This window comes from Bos mutus, chromosome 6 (genome assembly GCF_027580195.1).
Source record: "Bos mutus isolate GX-2022 chromosome 6, NWIPB_WYAK_1.1, whole genome shotgun sequence".
Classification (NCBI taxonomy): domain Eukaryota; kingdom Metazoa; phylum Chordata; class Mammalia; order Artiodactyla; family Bovidae; genus Bos; species Bos mutus.
Genome location: NC_091622.1, coordinates 111062119 through 111082141, shown reverse-complemented (window position 1 = coordinate 111082141; position 20023 = coordinate 111062119). Strand labels below are relative to the sequence as shown.

The window sequence follows — 20023 nt, the reverse complement described above, 5'->3', positions numbered from 1 at the left end:
CCATTGCTGAAGCTGGCCTTCTTTCATTCTTATTTACGGCTGAGCAGTATACCACAAGGAGGACAGTCTTATCTCAGGTTTTTAACTGAGGAGCCTGAGGTCCAGGAAGACCAGGTGAACCCCCTAAGGTCACGCAGCAGGCGGTGGAGATGAGAACTGAACCCAGTTTGCTGACACCAGGGGCCGACAGAAAGGTGAGGTCATTAATCCCATCCACCTTCAGAGAAATATTCCCGGGGTTGGCGGGGGTAGGGGCGGGGGGGGGAGGCAGCGCGGGGGCGGGGGTGGGGGGGACACGGGTGTCAATCATGAAAGAGGGTGGAGCCTGTTGAGCACTGATTAGATTCACAGTATCAACCAGACTCAGGCTGGATCAGAAGCTCCTGAGCAAAACACCTTAACAACGCCAGGGCTTTTGTTTCTCTAGGCTCAAGAGGCAGCCTAGGGGGACTCTGCTTGCCTTGTGGGAGACCAGAAAAACCAAGGCTCACGTTGACCTCTATTCTGGGTGAGAAGGGTGGAACTGAGCCCGTTCTCTCAGGCAGGGAGACAGAGAGGACTCAGGACTCAGCGATGAGACCTGAGCACTCAGCAAAGCTAAAATAGGAAACACACGAAGGCGGGCGCAGTTTCTAGTCGGGGTGGAGCATTAGAAGAGGACTCAAAGCATCAGAAGAGAAATCGGGTAAAGCGGGGAGCGCAGAGGGAGAGGCTTCCTCTAGGAGCACTCCTGTGGGGCTGAGAGAACACAGGCCACAGATTCCAGCTCCCACCGCTGCGCTCAGCCAGCCCCGTCCTGATGCCTGAGACCTACCTGCATTCGGAGGGTGAAGCCCCCTAGTACGGCAGGTAAGTGGGAAGAGGTAACCACTGCCCCTCAGTACCTGCGGAGATGGGGGTACAGAGACCCAGGGATCCAGAAGACCCGCCCATCCCTGCGAGGGGAGACCCCAGCAACAAGGCACACCAGCTCCATCCTTCATCCTGTAGCAGACAAGGGGCAGGGGGTCCAGGACCCAAGAGTAGGGGAGCAGGATGTGGGTCATGGGGAGTGTGGTTTGCACAGGGTTTGGGCTACGGTGGGGTTCAGCAGACACTTTCTCCTTTCCCATCCCCATTTAAAAGGAAGATTCCCTTGCACCAGTTCCCTGGGGACTAATGGGGGTCCTCTCCCTGCCATCTCCCCACAGTCCAGCCATTCGAAGGGCATCACCCGGCACAGCTAGGGCTGAGTCTGTTCTGAGGGGCTGGTGCCAGGCCTTGGGATTGTGAAATATTTTCCCTATCACCCTTCTGTGTGCCGGGCACTCAGTCGTGTCAAGACTCTCCTGTGACCCTGTGGACAGTAGCCCGACAAGCTCCTCTGTCCATGCGATTCTCCAGGCAAGGATACTGGAGTGAGTTGCCATTTCTTTCTCCAGGAGATCTTCCCAACCCAGGGGTGGAACCCACGTCTCCTGCATTGGCAGGTGGATTCTTTACCCCTGAGCCACCTGGGAAGCCCCATATCACCTTTGGTTCTGAATAAAAAATGCAATCTGACAAAAATTGTCTACTACTTTAAAACAATTGAGAACCATTCTATTCCAAGCCACTTTTCTCTGTGTTCAAGTTTCCTAACTGGGGACCACAGTTGATATTGACCCACGAGTGTTTTCAGTTGGGGCCTTCAAAAGGTGTTTTAGAAACCAGACAATTTTGGGGAAAAAAAAATATATATATATATAATTTTGGTTTTTTAATTTGGTCTGGTCCTATCCCTCACTTTCCAGCTCATCAGTAGCCTTGAAAAATAACTGTTTGCATTCCTGGTACTGGATGGAGCAGAACAAAGCTGGAATTCTTTCAAAACTTCGTTTCCAAAGAATGAGCATCATTTGACGTGTCTAGTAGTTCCCTGGAAGACCCACTCAGAAAACGTGTCTTCATTTCAACAGACTCAAAGTCCCCTCCATAAAGAAGTCTCCCTCTAGGATGGCCATAATAAAAACATTTTAAAATAACAAGTATTGGCAGGGATGTGGAGAAATTGGAACCCTCACACATGGCTTGTGGGAACTGAAAAATAGTGCAGACTCTATGGAAAAATTTAGCACTTTTCCAAAATGTTAAATAATGTTACTAAGTGCGACAGCCATTCTCTTGGATATATTCCCAAAGGAAGTGAAAACAGACCTCCACATGAGAATTTGTACATGAATCCTCATAGCAGCAGGATTCATAGTAGCTGGAAAGTGGAAACAAGCAATTGTCCATCAACCTTAAACGGAGGAACACAACTCCACACAATGCAATATTGTTTGGCTACAGAAGGAAAAGCACTGACTCTAACTGCAGCGTGGAAGAACCTTACAAACGTGCTGACTGAAAGAAACCAGGCACAAAGACTGCATGTTGTAGGATTCCATTTACACAAAACGGGTGAATCCATAGAAACCGAAGGCATGGGAGTGGTTTCCAGGGCTGGGGGAGGGGAACAGGGAGAGACTGCCTAACTAGGATGGAGAGTCATTTTGGGGAGGGATGAAAACATTATGAAATTAGAGAGTAGTGATGGTTGTGCAACCTTGTGAGTGTGAGAAAGCCATTACATTTTACACTTTTAAATGGTAAATTTCTTGCTATGTGAATCCTATCTTAAAATTTTTCATCACTTAGCAAAAGTATAAGGAGGACTTTGCTGTGTTTTGTTTTTTTTTTTTTTTTGTCTTACAGACCAAGTGTCAGCTCCAGATTGCACTTTTGATCTCGACTTTCTATACCTGACGTTCAGTCTGGCTTTTTGAAGCATAAAGTAAAGAATACGAATATTTAATCTGGATTTGATTGGAGAGGAAACAAGAGCAGAGATTGGTTTTAAGCCATTTCAGGGGCTGGCTCTCTAGCTATTGTTAGCTTGTTCCTTGTGTAACTCTGTTGCTGCTATACTCATGTATAGAGGAGTCAGTAAGGGAATCTTTTAAAGTCTAAAAATAAAAGTCAATAAGAAAAAAAAATGCAAATTGTCAAGTTACAATGAAAAAACATGAAGTATGAAAATATTTGAAAATTATATAACAAAAATCCAATGAAAGAAAAAGAAAAGCATGTTCAAAATTGATTCTTAAGAAAATAAATGGATACAGGCAATAAACACACAAATATACAGTCAGGTAACTTAAAGATTACAGGTTGAAACAATAACAAGACATCATTTTTTTTACTATAAAATATCAAATTACACAATGATTATGATGAACTGTAAAACCAGTGTCGCTGAGAGTCAAGAGTACATCCCTGTAATTTTGGTAGGGCAATACAGGAGACCCAGGTTCTATCCCTGGGTCAGGAAGATCCCCTGGAAAAGAGAATGGCAACTCACTCCAGTGTTCTTGGCTGGAGAATCCCATAGACAGAGGAGCTTGGCAGGCTACAGTCCATGTGGTCGTAGAGTTGGACATGACTGAGCAACTAACACAAGACATACACTATCATGAACTTTCTGGAGGCTTTTTGACAGAAGCTATGGAAAGACTGAAAAGCTACAGAAAATTATTCCATGTGTTTAGGGATCAGAAAAAATTAACAGTATAAGTTCTCAGTTCAGTTCAGTTCAATTCAATCGCTTGGTTGTGTCCAAATCTTTGCAACCCCATAGACTGCAGCACGCCAGGCCTCCCTGTCCATCACCAGCTCCTGGAGTTTACCCAAACTCATGTCCATTGGGTCGGATATGCCATCCAAACATCTCATCCTCTGTCGTCCCCTTCTCCTCCTGCCCTCAATCTTTCCCAGCATCGGGGTCTTTTCAAATGAGTCAGCTCTTCGCATCAGGTGGCCAAAGTATTGGAGTTTCAGCTTGAGCATCAGTCCTTCCAATGAATATTCAGGACATAAGTTCTAGAATCATGTAAACCTAAGTTTGATCGTAGTCTTCACCATGTACTAGCTGTTTAACCTTGGACAAGTCATTTGATGTCTCCAAACCTCAGTCACTTCACCTGTAAAATGGAGTTAATTCTAGTACCAGCTTCCTCAATTTCTCTGAGCACTTGTTAACTGAGACAACATTTGTACAGCACTGGAGCAGTCACTGGCCCTTGTAAACACTCAACAAATATTCACTATTGTCATTAAGAATTTATTCTAAGAATGTGTGAGGTTTGTGACAATATTCTTTATACTAACACAAAAGAATGTCTAAAAAGGTGAAATGTTAAATAAATTATAGCTCATCTACATAACAGATTTCCATGCAGATATTTTAAAGTATAATAAAAATCTTTATTGACTTAGAAAAATGTTTACATTATACTGCTGCTGCTGCTGCTGCTAAGTCACTTCAGTCGCCTCTGACTCTGTGTGATCCCATAGACAGCAACCCACTTGGCTCCTCTGTCCTTGGGATTCTCTAGGCAAGAACACTGGAGTGGGTTGCCATTTCCTTCTCCAATGCAGGAAAGTGAAAAGTGAAAGTGAAGTCGCTCAGTTGTGCCCGACTCTTAGCGACCCCATGGACTGCAGCCTACCAGGCTTCTCCGTCCATGGATTTTCCAAGCAAGAGTACTGGAGTGGGGTGCCATTGCCTTCTCTGACATTATATTGCTAAGTAAGGAAAAATGGGTTAAAATACTATAACATGAAACTATATAAAAAGTCTGCAAAACTCCAAGCACACAGTTCAGATGGTTGAGTGAACATGGATGTGTGTGATCAGTCTCTAACTGATTTTTTTTCTTCTTCAAATGATTTATTTTAAAAAAAAGTAAGCCTTATTTTTTAAGGCCAGTTTTAGGTTCACATCAAAACTGAGTGGAAAGTATAGAGTGTTCCCATAAGCGCTCTGGATTCAGACATTCACAGTCTCCACCCTCTGATCAAGATCCCCAAGGGAGTGGTACCCATTGAAAGGTTGTTGTTGAATCACGCGAAGACACTGGGATTCTTGGCCCCTGGAGGAGAATTCAATCCAGGGCCAGAGACAAGGCTTGATCGCTCAGAGCTTTTGTGTAATAAAGTTTTATTAAAGTATGAAGGAGATAGAGAAAGCTTCTGACATAGGCATCAGAAGGGGGCAGAAAGAGTACCCGCCTGCTAGTCTTCAGCTGGATGTTATATAGTCACTAGCAGTCTGTTAATGAAAGAAAGGAATGTCTTAAAACTCAGAATGGGACCAGGCCCCTCACCCATAAGATGCATTTTGGGATAATCTTGGCACCAAATGGTTCATCCTGGGCCATAAAATGATTAACTTGAATCTTGAAGAAGGGCAGACCACCATACAAATAGTTTCATTTACATAGATTAGGGGAACAATATCTGAGTATAACATACTGGTTTGTCAAGTAGGTTCTGAGCCAAGAGGCGGAACCGACTTGAAGACAGAGTCTGGGGTAAATGCATAGTACATTAGCATAGCTTAAGACAAACATTCCCATAAGGAAAAGGCATTGGTTATCTCTAGGTTTGAGAATAGTTAACTTCAGGGGAAACCAGGTGTCATTATGCCAATGCAGTATTTTAAGAGAAACCTCCTTTTAAATTTGTATAGAGAAGGAAAAAATATCGCTAGTTTGTTTCCTCCTGCCACTTAAGAGAGATAAAAATGTCTGACTCTTGCAGGCTATTTCCTCCGTTTGGAGACCCCTGGCCTTCCTGCCTGTTAGCCTCTCACCATGATACAAAGATGATCCACGTGGACACTTCATGATCACCCAATGTCCATAGTTTACAGGAGGGTTCACTCTTGGTGAGCACACATTCTATGAGTCTGGACAAATACGTAATGACATGTATCAACAGGATCATCCAGAATAGAAGCACTGCCCTGAAAACCCCCTGGGCTCTGCTTTTTCATCCCTCCCTCCATTCCCCCAAACCCTGATCTTTTTATATTCTGTGTAATTTTGACTTTTCCAGAAAGTCAGATTGTTGGACCCATATAGTTGCACTTATCTCACACACTAGCAAAGTAATGCTCAAAATTCTCCAAGCCAGGCTTCAACAGTACATGAACCATGAACTTCCAGATGTTCAAGCTGGATTTAGAAAAGGCAGAAAAACCAGAGATCAGATTGCCAACATCAGCTGGATATCAAAAAAGCAAGAGAGTTCCAGAAAAACATCTATTTCTGCGTTATTGATTACACCAAAGCCTTTGATTGTGTGGATCACAACAAACTGTGGAAAATTCTGAAAGAGATGGGAATACCAGATCACCTTATCTGCCTCCTAAGAAATCTGTATGCAGGTCAAGAAGCAACAGTTAGAACTGGACATGGAACAACAGACTGGTTCAAAATTGGGAAAGGAGTACGTCAAGGCTGTATCTTGTCACCCTGCTTATTTAACTTCTATGCAGAGTACATCATGTGAAATGCCGGGCTGATGAAGCACAAGCTGGAATCAAGATTGCTGGGAGAAATATCAATAACCTCAGATACACAGATGACACCACCCTTATGGCAGAAAGTGAAGAGGAACTAAAGAGCCTCTTGATGGACGTGAAAGAGGAAAGTGAAAAAATTGATTTAAAACTCAACATTCAGAAAACTAACATCATGGCATCTGGTCCCATCTCTTCATGGTGAATAGATGGTGAAACAATGGAAACAATGACAGACTTTACTTTTTTGGGCCCCAAAATCACTGCGGATGGTGACTACAGCCATGAAATTAAAAGACACTTACTCCTTGGAAGAAAAGCTATGACCAACCTAGACAGCATATTAAAAAGCAGAGACATTACTTTGCCAGCAAAGGTCCATCTAGTCAAGGCTATGGTTTTTCCAGTGGTCATGTAAGGATGTGACAGTTGGACTATGAAGAAAGCAGAGCACTAACGAATTGATGCTTTTGAACTGTGGTGTTGGAGAAGACTCTTGAGAGTCCCTTGGACTGCAAGGAGATCCAACCAGTCCATGCTAAAGGTGATCAGTCCTGAATATTCATTGGAAGGACTGATCCTGAAGCTGAAGCTCCAATACTTTGGCCACCTGATGCGAAGCACAGACACACTAGAAAAGACCCTGATGCTGGGAAAGATTGAAGGCAGGAGGAGAAGGGGACAACAAAGGATGAGATGGTTGGATGGCATTACCGATATAATACACATGAGTTTGAGCAAGCTCCAGGAGTTGGTGATGGACAGGGAGGCCTGGTGTGCTGCACTCCATGGGGTCACAAAGAATCAGACATGACTGAGCAACTGAAATGAACTGAACTGAAGGTTCCTCCATGTCTTCCCATGGCTTATGGCTTTTTAACTTCCATTGTCTGGATGGATCACAGTACCCCTTCACCTACTAAAGGCATTTTGGTTCCTTCCATGTTTTAGCAATTATGCTATAAAAGTTGCTATAAATATCCATACACAGATCTTTGTGTGCACATAAATTTTCTTAACTAATTTTCATGACAGCTTCATTGAGCTATAATTCATACACCATAAAATCTACCCATTAAGGAATAAGATTCAGTGATTTTTAGAATATTCATAGAGTTGTACAATTATTAGCACAATTAGTTTTGAACATTTTTATAACCAAAAAAGAAACTCTCATCTCGAATCCCAACCTTGCTGCTGCTGCTGCTGCTAAGTCACTTCAGTCATGTCCAACTCTGTGCGACCCCATAGACGGCAGCCCACCAGGCTCCCCTGTCCCTGGTATTCTCCAGGCAAGAACACTGGAGTGGGTTGCCATTTCCTTCTCCAATGCATGAAAGTGAAAAGTGAAAGTGAAGTCACTCAGTCGTGTCCGACTCTTTGCGACCCCATGAACTGCAGCCTACCAGGCTCCTCTGTCCATGGGATTTTCCAGGCAAGAGTACTGGAGTGGGGTGCCATTGCCTTCTCCATCCTAACCTTAAACAAGCACTAATATACTGTCTGTCTCTAGATTTGCCTGTTCTGGACATTTTTGCAACATGTGATCTTTTGTGAGTTCTTCACTTAACCTAGCATTTTCCAGGTTCACCCATGGTATTGCCTGTGTCGGGACTTTGTTCCCTCTGCCCCCACTGTCTGGAGAGAGCACCTTTTTCTATACCTCTTCATCAGCTGATGGACATGTGAATTGACTCCACTTTTCGTCTCCCGTGAATAATTCTGCTGTGAACATTCGTGGGCAGGCTCTTGAAAGATTGTTTCTTTTTTTTTTTCTCAGTGTTACAGCTCTATTTTATTTAGAAGATAGCAGGAGAATCCAAGACTTGAAGAGAAGAGAGTGGAGGAGTGCGTGGGGAGGGAGGGAGAGAGAGAGAGAGAGAAAGAGAGAGAGAGAAAGAGAGAGAGAGCGCGCATGCACGTGGGAGAGAGATTCCAAGAGAAAGCGCTTTGGCTCCTCCTTTTATATATTTTTTCCTCCACCTGGGCCTGCCCTATGCAAATTGGGCTTAGCCAGGAGTGCTGTTTGTTCTGTTTGTTCTGCCTGAAGTCTTCACTCTGGTCCTCGGACCTCCCTTGTCTTTCAGCCACCGCCGTTTTGGACTCCTTTTCCCTATTCTACCTACCTAACATTCCCCGCTCAAGAGATGGGAGGCCCAATTCTTTGGGAATAGGGGCGTCGAGGTCTTTCTGGCTACTTCCTGCTGAACTGGGATGGCGAGGGGTATTGGGCCTCCCCCTCTTGCTAGTCTCACTCCTCAGAGTCCTTATAGCGGTGTCCAACGGTGTGTGATATTTTCTGTGGTCAGCTGTAGTTTTATATCTTTGTTGAACTGGCACTGCATGTTGTAGCTGGTTGACCTGGTGGCAGAGGCTTAGCCTCTATGGTCTCAAAACTGGAGGCTACTGCATACCCAGCTCTTCTTTTTCCATCCAAGATAAAGCTGCTTCCATCAGTGTACCAGATTTCCTCAGGATTGGTCAGAGGATCTTCTGAAAATCCCTCTCGGGGTTTTGTCCAGTGGTCCAAGGTTTCTGCCACATCCAGTTGCACCCTCGGCTCCAGCCCCGTGATGGTTATCTGTGACAGGCGGGCTGGCTGGAGCGGGCCGCTTCAGTCCTCTTGAACCATCATGAGGGTAGGCTTGGCGCTTGACCTTGAGGCTCTTGGGTCCCGAGGGCAGAGTGCCGCCCAATGTCCCAGTTGATGGCATTTTTGGCAAGCCATTCTAGGAGACTTGACACTCTTTGGCCCAATGCCCTGCCCGTCTACAGATCAGGCATCTGTCTCGTGCCTTGTCCCTCAAGGACTCGGGGCTTGCCATAGGGCTTCTCTGGAGGGCGGCCAGCATCTGGGCATGCCTTGTCTTTCTTTCTCTCCTTCTCCTGGGCCTTGGCCTCCTTCTCCTGTTCCCTGTTATAAAAGGTACTGGTGGCTGTCTGGACCATCTCATCTAAAGAGGCAGCAGGGTCCTGCTGTTGTAGCTGCTGTAACTTAATTCTGATATCTGATGCACATTGGGACAGGAATTTGTCCTTTAAAAGCACCTGTCCCTCGTAAGAGTCTAAGTCCAGGTTGGTAAACTTTTGGAGTGCCTCGTTTAGCCTCTCCAGAAAGGCAATGGGGTTCTCACTGGGCTCCTGAGTTATTGCTGAGACCTGGGCACAGCTAATTACTTTTGTTGGGCTGCTTTCAGTCCTGCCTTCACACGGATTAGAAAATGATCCCTTTCCCAGATGTGCTCAGGGTCATTATAATTCCAATTAGGATCGGAGGAGGGAACTGCAGTTTCCCCTACTGGGTATCTATCACTGGACATGTGGAGCCCTGTTGCATACCTCCGGGCTTCCTTTAAGACCCTGGTATGTTCAGGATCAGATAAAGTTTGACTAAATATGACCATGATGTCTTTCCACGTCAAGTCAAAGGCCAAGGTAATATGTTGGAATGTATCTATATATTTGCCTGGGTCATCTGTATAACTTCCCAGGTCTTGTTTGATCTGCCTTAGTTCTAAGAGGGAGAAGGGCTTATGGACCCGGGTTGGTCTGAATTCTCCACCAGTTTCAACTAAGGGACATACTTTAGCTGGCTTTTTTGGAGGAGGTGCTCCCAGATATGGGGGCACGTTTAGGTATGAGGAAGGAGCACCAGGCAACTCAGGAGCTGTTGGAGGTGAGCCTTCATGAGGGGGTTCCTTTTCTTGGTTGCCTGTGCCTAACACCATTTGCCTAGTGGGCTCACTTTTAGGGTGTACTACAATCCCATACTTAAGACAGTTCCTTCATATCTCTTAGTCAGAAGAAAATTTGGATATAGGGGATCTCTGTCCATTTCCCTTGTCTTTTGCAGAATAATTCTAATTGCAGGATGGTATTGTAATTTAAAGTTCCATCCTCAGGCCAGTGTTCCTTGTCCCCCAGTGGATACTGTGGCCACGCAGTGGCACAAAAGAATTTCAAATGACTTCTCCTTAGAGCTAGAGGGTCGAACAGTTTCCAGTTATCAAGGATACATTTCAAGGGCGTCTGCCAGGAAGTGGATTTGTTATTTCCCATCTTAACCAGAGGTCTTCTGGAATCTGAAACTGGGTCGTGTGAGCTTCCTGCTGAGTTCGTTTTTCACTGTCCCAGTTTCCAGCACGGTGGGCCTTCCCTGCGCTGGGTTTCTTCGTCTTCTGCTTCTAGTGCGGGAGCTTCACTGAGTTGGGCTCCTGCTGTGCTTGGCCTCTTCCATGCAGAGGTTGTTTCAGCCAGGTTATATCCGAGTCACGGCACCATAGATGTCACGCGAGTGTATGTTCCTCGGTTCTTTGTCTCATCACAACAAAGATTTGGAGCGACAGACATTAAAGCCCTCGGCGCGTCACAGCTCTTGGGTCTTGGACAAACCATGCTACAGCTCTTAAGCAAATCAGTGTTACAGCTCTATTTTATTTAGAAGATAGCAGGAGAATCCAAGACTTGAAGAGAAGAGAGTGGAGGAGTGCGTGGGGAGGGAGGGAGAGAGAGAGAAAGAGAGAGAGAGAGAGAGCGCATGCACGTGGGAGAGAGAGTCCGAAAGATTGTTTCTGAGCCATGAAAGGCACTGGGATTCTTGACCTCCAGAGGAGAGGAATTCAATCTGGGGCCAGTGACAAGGCTTGGCTGCTCAGAGCTTTTGTGTAATAAAGTTTTATTAAAGTATAAAAGAGATAGAGAAAGCTTCTGACATAGACATCAGGAGGGGCAGAAAGAGTGCCCCCCTGCTAGTCTTTAGCTGGGTGTTATATAGCTACAAGCAGTCTGCTAATTAGAGAAAAGAAATGTCTCAAAACTCAGAGAATGGCACCAGGTCTCTCAGCCACAACATGCGTTTTGAGATAACATTGGCACAAGGTGAGCTGTCCCGGGCCATAAATGATTGACAGAAATCTTGAAGAAAGGCAGGTTTCCAAGCAAATACAGTCTCATGAACATAACTTAAGAGAATATTTGCATGAGTAAAACATACTGGTTTGTCAAGTGGGTTCTGAGTCTTATTAGGCGGAACCAACTTGAAGACAGAGTCTAGGGTAAATGCATAGTTCATTAACACAGCTTAAGACCAACACTTCCATAAGAAAAACGCACTGGTGAGCTCAAGATTTGAGAAAAGTTAGGTTCAGGTGGAACCAGGTGTCGTCTTGGAAACAGAATTTTAAAAGAAACCTCTTTTTAAGTTTGTATAGAGAAGGGGGAAAAAATCTAACACTTGTTTGTTTCCTCCTGCCGCTTAAGAGAGAGAAAAAAATTGTCTGACACTTGCAGCCCATTTCCTCCACTTGGAGACCCCTGGCCTTCCTGCCTGTTACCCTCTCACTCTTCTGTGGCCATATGTTTGCATGTCTCTTGGGTAAGTCCCGAGGAGTGGAATTTCTGGGTCACAGGATAGTTCTGTTGAACATTTTGAGGAGCTGCCAGACTGTTTGGCAGAGCAGCTATGCTAACGCCAGCTGAGTCTGAGGCTCTAATCACTCCACATCCTTACACATCTGCTGTGATCTGTAGCCATAGAGCAGGTCCCCTGCACAGGAACTTTCAAGCTGCAAACTTTCAAAGATGCAGACGTGCGCTGGCATGTCCCAGCACGTAAGTTAGTAGTTCATGCGTCTGGTGTACATTGTCACATGCGTGTGTCCTCTACCAGTGGTTGTGCTTTTGTGCACGTCACTGTACAGAGTACAGCAGTGCAGAGTCTTTACTTCCTGCCCATCCACTCCACGCCACCCCGGAGGCCAGCTGTTGTACTGTCCTACTGCACTTTTCAAGGTACCGAAAGGCTAAAAATGTTTTATTTTGTGTGTTTCTTCGGCCTTTTATTATCATTTATGTGAAAAGTATTATAAACCTGTTACAGTAGAGTACTATATAGTCCATCGTGTTAGTTAGGGTACCTAGGCTAACTGCTGGACTTTCAAGCAGCACGCTCGGAACGGAACAGAACGGAACTACTTTGTATATAGGGGACGCACTGTGTGACCGCTGTTGTCATTGTGGTGATTTATTTTTATACATTTTATGCATTTTGCAGTCTTACAGTGAGTGTGCACCACTTTTGTAATCGTGAAGGATGAGTTGCTAATACAATCCACAAAAGTTGTGAGTGAAAGAGTGCAAAGAAATGCAGATCTCTTCTGGAAAATTGGGCGCAACAGGCCAAGCTGAAACATTGGCCTCTGTTGACATAGGGGAGTGCTCTGTGGTCTGCCACCCCGATGTCCTCTGAGTTCTGCTCACCAAACAGTTCCCTTACTTTGTTCCCCAACTCCAGGAAATGCACATTCAGGGACTGGCCCTCCCTGGTTGAATTTGGGGTTTGCCTCCTCATCACCCTGCTTTGAGGCTCGCCTCACTTTGCTGCTTGTGGGCAGCAGAAAACACACCACGTGTGGAAGAACTGTTGGGATATTTCAGGAAGCTGCTGGAAACCATCCTTGTTAGCAGGTCCTCTTGTAGGCAATATTATCCCCAGCAAGGCCCAAGTCCTCATGGAAAAATGAGGTTCACAACTGCTCGCTTATCCCCAGGACATTGCTGTTCACTTGAAGCTGGCACATCTAAGTGCTGCTAAAGAGCCTCTTGATGAAGGGGAAAGAAGAGAGTGGAGAAGACGGCTTGAAACTCACCGTTAGAAAAGTTCATGGCATCCAATCCCATCCTTTCATGACAAATAGATGGGGAAAAGTGGGAGCGGAGACAGATCCAAAATCACTGTGGATGATGACTGCAGCCATGAAGTTAAGACTCCTGCTCTTTGCAAGAAAGCTATGACACATGCAGTGCACGCTCAGTTGCTTCAATCCTGTCTGACTCTTGGCGACCCTATGGACTGTGGCCTGCCAGGCTCCTCTGTCCAAAGGATTTTCCAGGACCCCGGAGTGGGAACATTCCCATCTCCAAGAAATCTTCCAGGGGATCCACATTACAGGCAGATTCGTTCTCATCTGAGCCACCAGGGAAGCCCTTGACAAACCTAGACAGCATATCAAAAAGCAGAGATAACACTTTGCTGGCAAAGGTGCATATAATCAAACCTATGGTTTTTCCGGTAGTCATGTACAGTGTTGAGAGTTGGACTATAAAGAAGGCTGAGCAATGAAGAACTGATGCTTTAGAATTGTGGTGCCAGTGAAGACTCTTGAGAGTCCCTTGGACTGAAAGGAGAAGAAACCAGTCAATCCTAAAGGAAATCAACCCCAAATATTTATTGGAAGGACTGATGCTGAAGCTCCAATACTTTCACATCACACCTGATGTGAAGGGCCAACTCATTACAAAAGACCCTGATGCTGTGAAAGATTGAAGGCAGGCAGAGGAGGGGGCGGTAGAAGGTGAAATGGTTAGATAGCATCACTGACTCAATGGACATGAATTTGAGCAAACTCTGGGACATGGCAAAGGATGGAGGAGCCTGGTGTGATGCAGTCTGTGGGGTTGCAAAGGGTCAGACAAGACTGAGTGAGCAACAACAACTGCTGCCAAGTAAGCCCATGCGATCAGAACTGTGCTCCTGGGATACTGTATTGTTAGTGGGCAATCAGATGACAGGGACGATTTCGCTTTTTAACTGCAAACCTGGTGATACAGTCATTGTGGAGCCCAAGTACACCGTTCAGAACAATAATGAGAATGGCAGTGGGCACTGTGGCTGGAGGACTTGATGCCTCAGCTCTGCTGCCGGTTTGTACACACCTCTCGATCCTCTGACTGACACTCGGTAGCTTCCTTGCGGCCTGTTTCTTCACCTTCCAGAAGGTTGCAGACGCCATTCCTCATGCAATCAGTCAGTTCTGCAGTAGCAAAGAGACCATTTCTGTATTTATCGGGGCATTTTACTCTACATTTTTTGATGCTTTGACATCTTGGGCTCCTGCTGACCCTGCAACCCCTCCCAGGGTTTTCCTAGAAACAGCCAGTGGCTGGTCTGTACTCACATGTTTTCTACACAAACTGACCAGTAATAAAGAGCCCAGACCCCCAGCCACCTAGTCTAAGACTGTCGCCATCTGAACCACCGCTCACCTGCCCTACTCACCCCAAAGGCAGGGACCAGACTACTAGGGACAGCGTCCGCGCCCCAGAGTCTGCTGAAGTTATTCCCACCAGCCAACCCCAAGCCAGCCTGTCCTCAGCTAGTCCCTTCCCCTGGGAACAGGGTAGAGGCTCTTCCTTGTCCGTGTTTTCCTCTTGCTCTCATTGCCTCCAAAGGACTCTGGTGCTTTCCCATGTGGCCCTGCATAGCTCGCTAGACCTGTTTCGGGGGATCTGTGAGTATGACACACTTCTTCCTTGACAGCAGTCACTTCCGGGTTGGTATCCTAGCATGCTGATGAAAACAAGTCCTGACTACTCTTTATACACTCCTGGAGACTCAGTTGACTTATTTGTGTGTGTGTGTGTGTGTGTGTGTGTGTGTGTGTATGCCTGGATGTGCTTGTGCTGTGCTGTAGCAGGATCTTACTTCCCCGACCAGGGATCGAACCTGCGTCCCCTTCAAGGTAAGCAGAGTCTTAACCACTGGAAAGTGAAAGCCGCTCAGTCATGTCTGACTCTTTGCGACCTCATGGACTATACAGCCCATGGAATTCTCCAGGCCAGAATACTGGAGTGGGTAGCCTTTCCCTTTTCCAGGGGATCTTCCCAACCCAGGGATTGAACCCAGGTCTCCTGCATTGCAGGTGGATTCTTTACCAGCTGAGCCACAAAGGAAGCCCAAGAATACTGGAGTGGGTAGCCTATCCCTTCTCAAGGGACCCAGAAATCGAACCAGGGTCTCCTGCACTGCAGGTGGATTCTTTGCCAACTGAGCTATCAGGGAAGCCCTTTAATCACTTAAGCACCAGGGAATCCTGGAGACCCAGTCTGGAACTCCCCCCACCTCCCATTTCCTCAGTAGCCTTCAGATGACTTTGTAACCACCTAATTCCCTGTCCTAATTCTCTTTCTGCCTAGAAACCACTAGAGGGTCTTGTTTCCTGCAGTAAAACCCGGTGATAAAGCCACATAGCCAATTGCACAATTGGCCAAGAACAAAGACCCACACCATCTGCGCCAAGCACCCAGCCCCTCAACCAGGAAGCCCTGATCTGTTTGCACTGGCATATGCCTCACCACCTCCAGTCTCAAAGGTGTTCCCCTCTCTGAAAGCACTTCCTCACCGCATACGGCTGGTCAGCCTCCAGGGGAATCTGTAGCTTGAGCACAGTGTTTTCCAGTTCCTTGAAGTCCAGATCACTTCCCTGCAGTGACCTGAGCTCGGGGTTAGGTTTCGGTCCCCAGGGAAGACTTTCTGTGAAGCTGAACTGAGTGTTCTTCCCGTTTTGCAAAGTCACCAAGGATGGCCGGGATTTTGAGATCACTTCCTGCCACCACCTGCGTCTTCAGAGTCACTCTGGCTCTGGCTGCTGCAGCTGAGGGGGGAGTTCCTATCAGAGCCCATCAGATATTTCTGCCTGCATGTGTCCTTGGAGTCCTTTCCCAGTCTGAGATCTTGGAGGCAACTTCCCACATGATATAGATGGATCTGGTAGCTCATTCTGGCCATTTTCAGAGCGTTAAAGATTTCAGTCTAATCTGAGGCTGACTTGTTTTTTTTTTTTTCCTTTTTCATCTCATATCTGGTTCAAAGTCATGCCCTTCCCCCAGTGCAGGCAGAACCACAGCAGGTACGAGGACATCGTGTGTCCTTCAGCTTATCCTGTTCCCTCACCTTCCAGAAGGTTACAGAAGCCATTCCTCACACAATCGGTCTGCAGTAGCAAAGGAACTATTCTTGTATTAATCAGGCCTTTTAACTCTGCATTCTTCGATGCTTTGACATCTGGGGGGTTTGCGGACCCTGGAGCCCCTCCCAGGCTGGTTAATTCCTAGAGACAGCCAGTGGCTGGTCTCTACTCACGTGTTTCCTCTCCTTTCCTCCGTACACCTGGTGTGTCTGGATCCTCTGGAGCTGGGGGAGGAGGGTGAGCAAAGGGGATGGAGATGTGCTGACAAGGCAGCTCTGTTGAATTCCTGTTGGGATCTCTGGCTGTTGGTTCCTGCTGTATGGGCTTCCCAGGAAGTTTGTGATAAAGAACCTGCCTGCAGTGTGGGAGATGCGGGAGACCGGGTGTAATCCCTGGGTCGGGAAGAGCCCCTGGGGGAGGAAATGGCCCCACACTCCAGTATTCTCACCTGGGAAATCCTCTGGACAGAGGAACCTGGTGGGCTACAGTCCATGGGGTCGCAAAGAGTCAGACACGACTTAGCAACTAAATAACAATCACAACCTGCCATGCAACCTATGCTCAAAGGCTGGCCCTTTTGTTAATTTCTTAGGGCTGCTGTACTAACAAACCACCACCATCTGGGCACTTAACCCAACAGAAATCTATCCTCTTACAATCTGGAGGCCAGAAGTTCAAAATCAAGGTTTGGACAGGGCCGCACTTCCTCTGAAGTCTCAGGGGAGGCTCCTCCCTCCCTCTTTCAGCCTCTGTTGGCTCCTGGTGTCCTGGGCTGTGGGCAGCTTCACTCCAGTCTCTGACTCTGTCTTCACACAGCCTCTTCCTCTCAGTGCCTGTGGAGTTCCCTCTTCTTATAAGGATGCCAGTCACAGGGATTAAGACCACCTCCTACTCCGGGGTGACCTCATCTTCACTAATGACATTAGCCACAAGCCCATTCCCAAATAAGGTCACATTCACAGGTCCTGGGGCTTAGGACTTCAACATACTTGTGTGTGGGGGGTTATACAATTCATCCTTAACAGCCCCCTTTATCCTCTTTCTTTCATGGGGTGTTTTGTGGGCTCTTTGGAGCTACCCCCATCCCTCACTTCCTGCCCTTGTCACCTCCTGGGGCTCCTGGCGGGGGAGGTGTACTCTCTCTGATCTCTCACATCTTTTTTTTTATTTTTTGGTTGTACCACTTGGCATGTAGGGTCTTAATTCCCCCACAAGGGATCAAACCCGGGGCCCCTGAAGTGGAAGTATGATATCTTAACATTACCCTGGACCCCCAGGGAAGTCCCATCACATCTCTGACCCAAGGGGTTCACCCTGGAGGTCCCCTTGCCCGGCCTGCAGACTCCTGAGCAGTGTTTTTCCAGGAGGGCTCTAGTCTGGTTCCTTCCTTGACTTCCCACGGCCCGCCTGGCTCCAGGGCGCAGATTCCACCCCTTGCTGCTGCTCCTCTGTGGGCCTCCAGAGAAGCTCCAGGAAGGAGGTGCCACTTGCCTGGGGGCCCCTGAAATCCAGAGGCCAAGCCCTCAGGCCCCGGCGTCCCTATCGTCTGCTCAGGAGCCCAGGCCTGCAGCTCAGGACACGTTCAGGAGCCCGAGGTTGGAGGGATGCAGCCCCCAGCCAAGGGATGCCCAGAGTCTCCAGGAGCTGGAAGAGATGGGAAAGGACACGCCCCCAGATCCTTCAGAGGGAGCACCACCCTGCCACCACCTTGACTTTGGATTTTTCGCCTCCAGAACTGTTCAAACATAACTTCCTGCTATTTCAGGTCACCAAATTGTGGTAGCCCTGGGAAATGGCTACAGTAAATACTAAAGTAAAAGTCTGCTAAGTGAGTGAATGAATGAATGAATTCAGCCCCTCTCTATGGGATCCTGGGGAGCCCATTGCATCAAGACATCACCCCAAGGGAAGAGCAGGGGTCGGGACCACTGAGGGTAAGTCCCCACTCTGCTGCTAAGTGTCAGTTCCGCCCTGGCCGCAGTCTCCCCAGTTGGAGAGGGGGTCTCCAAGGTCCCTGGGGTCGCCATGATCTGACAGGAGCGTGCAGAGACCTAAAAGGCTCTCTCCAGGCAGCTGCACACACCCCGGCTCGGAGGCCTCAGCTGGCAGAGGACCCCCAGGAGCCACTCCCCCACCCAGAGCAGCGCACAGGCTGTGTGCCCAGCAGCGGCAGCTGCTATGAGTCTGTGTGTCTGCCCCCGGGTTACCTTAGTGACTGTCTCTCCCCCAGGCTCCCCGCGGCAGATGGGACCAGCCGGCGGTAGGGCTGGGGGAGAACTGTCCCCTGGCTGGGAGACAGCTCGGTGCATCATGAAGAGCTCAGCCTCTCGGCCAGGGCAGAGGACCAGCGGTTAAGAGAATTCACAGCGGTGCTAGAGACAGGCTTGGCTTCCATTCAGGGGGTGCAGGGAGGCACCCTGGGATCGTCCTATCTCCTGGAAAGTCTGGCCGGATTCCCGGACACAGAGAAGGAAGACTATTTTTGGCAGCTTGTAACAACCCACAGAAATGTATCCACAAACCCTGCCTCTGTATTCTCCCGAGAGGATACTTGGATGGCCAAGATGGATGGTTAATTTCAGCAGGCTTGCATGGGTTTTAAAAACATTCAGATCTCAGTGCATTTAGGGTGAAGCACAGCTGACTTCACTCTTGGGGCCTTTCCAATGACCGATTCTTCCTGCGCAGCTGCTGCCCAGTGGGGTGGCCCCTGCCCCTGGCAGCTGGGTGCAGTCCGAAGGACACTGGCCGAGGTCCCAGGACACGTGCACATGAGAACAACCTGGGTGACTTTGAAGAAGTTGCTGCTATGCTCCGGGCCTCCGCGGACTCATTTGGGAACTCAGATTACAGTGTCTGTTGTGCCCACCTCCAGAGACTGGGAGAAGGTCCAGGTGGGCAGACACGTTGGAGGGACTTTCTAAGAAAGGACCTGGGCCCTCCATTCCAGAGAAACAGATTGAGAAGCTGGAGGTAGAGGCAGCTTGGTGCGCAGTAAGGCTGCAGTCCCCAAGTATTTTGGCATCAGGCTCAGGTTTCGTGAAAGACAATTTTCCCAAGGACAGTGGGGTGGGGGACACGTGGGGAGTGGTTCAGGCAGTGATGCAAGCAATGAAGAGCATAGATAAAGCTTCACTCACCTGGCACTCACCTCCTGCCAGGCAGCCCACTCCTAACAGGCCAAGGACCAGCACCAGTCCAAGTCGCGGGGGTTAAGGAGCCCTGCAGTAAAGGATTGATTGTGCCCCAAAGTGTGGCTTTGCCTCCAGCTCCTGGGAGGTAACCTCTAAGCCCTTGGAATGTTCTGCCTGCTACCAGTTCCTTTGGTTACCTGGCTTTGGGGCTATGCCAGACAGTTTCACCTAACTGTGTGGTCTAGGGTGGGGCCCATGGCCAAGCAGTATCAGCTTGCTCTGCTGAAAGGAGCTAGATACAAAAGTCAGCCACAGGGGCAGTCAGCTGTGTCTGAGTGGCTCAGCTCCGTAAAGACCCCAGACACCCAGGGTGGCCGCATGCCCTCGGCTGGCTAAACCCAGCACACACATCTCACGTGGCAGCTGGGAGGAGTGAGGCCCATCCTGAGTCTCCTGGGAGAGGACCACGGGCTGCTCACCCCTGGGATTCTCCTGGACCCTTCCCCAAGCCCCGTGCCCCTCTTTTTGTTGCTGTTCATACTCTGTGAGCTTTTGCTATAATAAACCACAACCCGTCCAGTCAGACAGGGGTCCACACTTGTTTTAATGCTGTGCTGTCACCATCTTTAAATCTTTTTTCATACTTTTTGGCCAAGGAACTCACCTTTGGTTCTGCACTAGGTCTTGCAAATTATGCAGCCCGTTTTGCCTGGCAAGGCATCAAGTATCGTACAAGCGCAGGATCTGGTTATAACCTTTGCTTACCAGGAAATGATGGG

At 47.9% G+C, this 20023-nt stretch overlaps 1 long non-coding RNA gene across 1 annotated transcript; it reads right to left on the bottom strand.

Moving 5' to 3' along the window:
- Positions 1 to 3085: 3085 nt before the first annotated feature.
- Positions 3086 to 19432, bottom strand: LOC138988245 (uncharacterized). Its single transcript, XR_011464560.1, has 3 exons — positions 19251 to 19432; positions 14078 to 14175; positions 3086 to 13358 (listed from the first exon to the last, which is right to left on the bottom strand). It is a non-coding gene; the product is annotated as an uncharacterized lncRNA (long non-coding RNA).
- Positions 19433 to 20023: the final 591 nt, after the last annotated feature.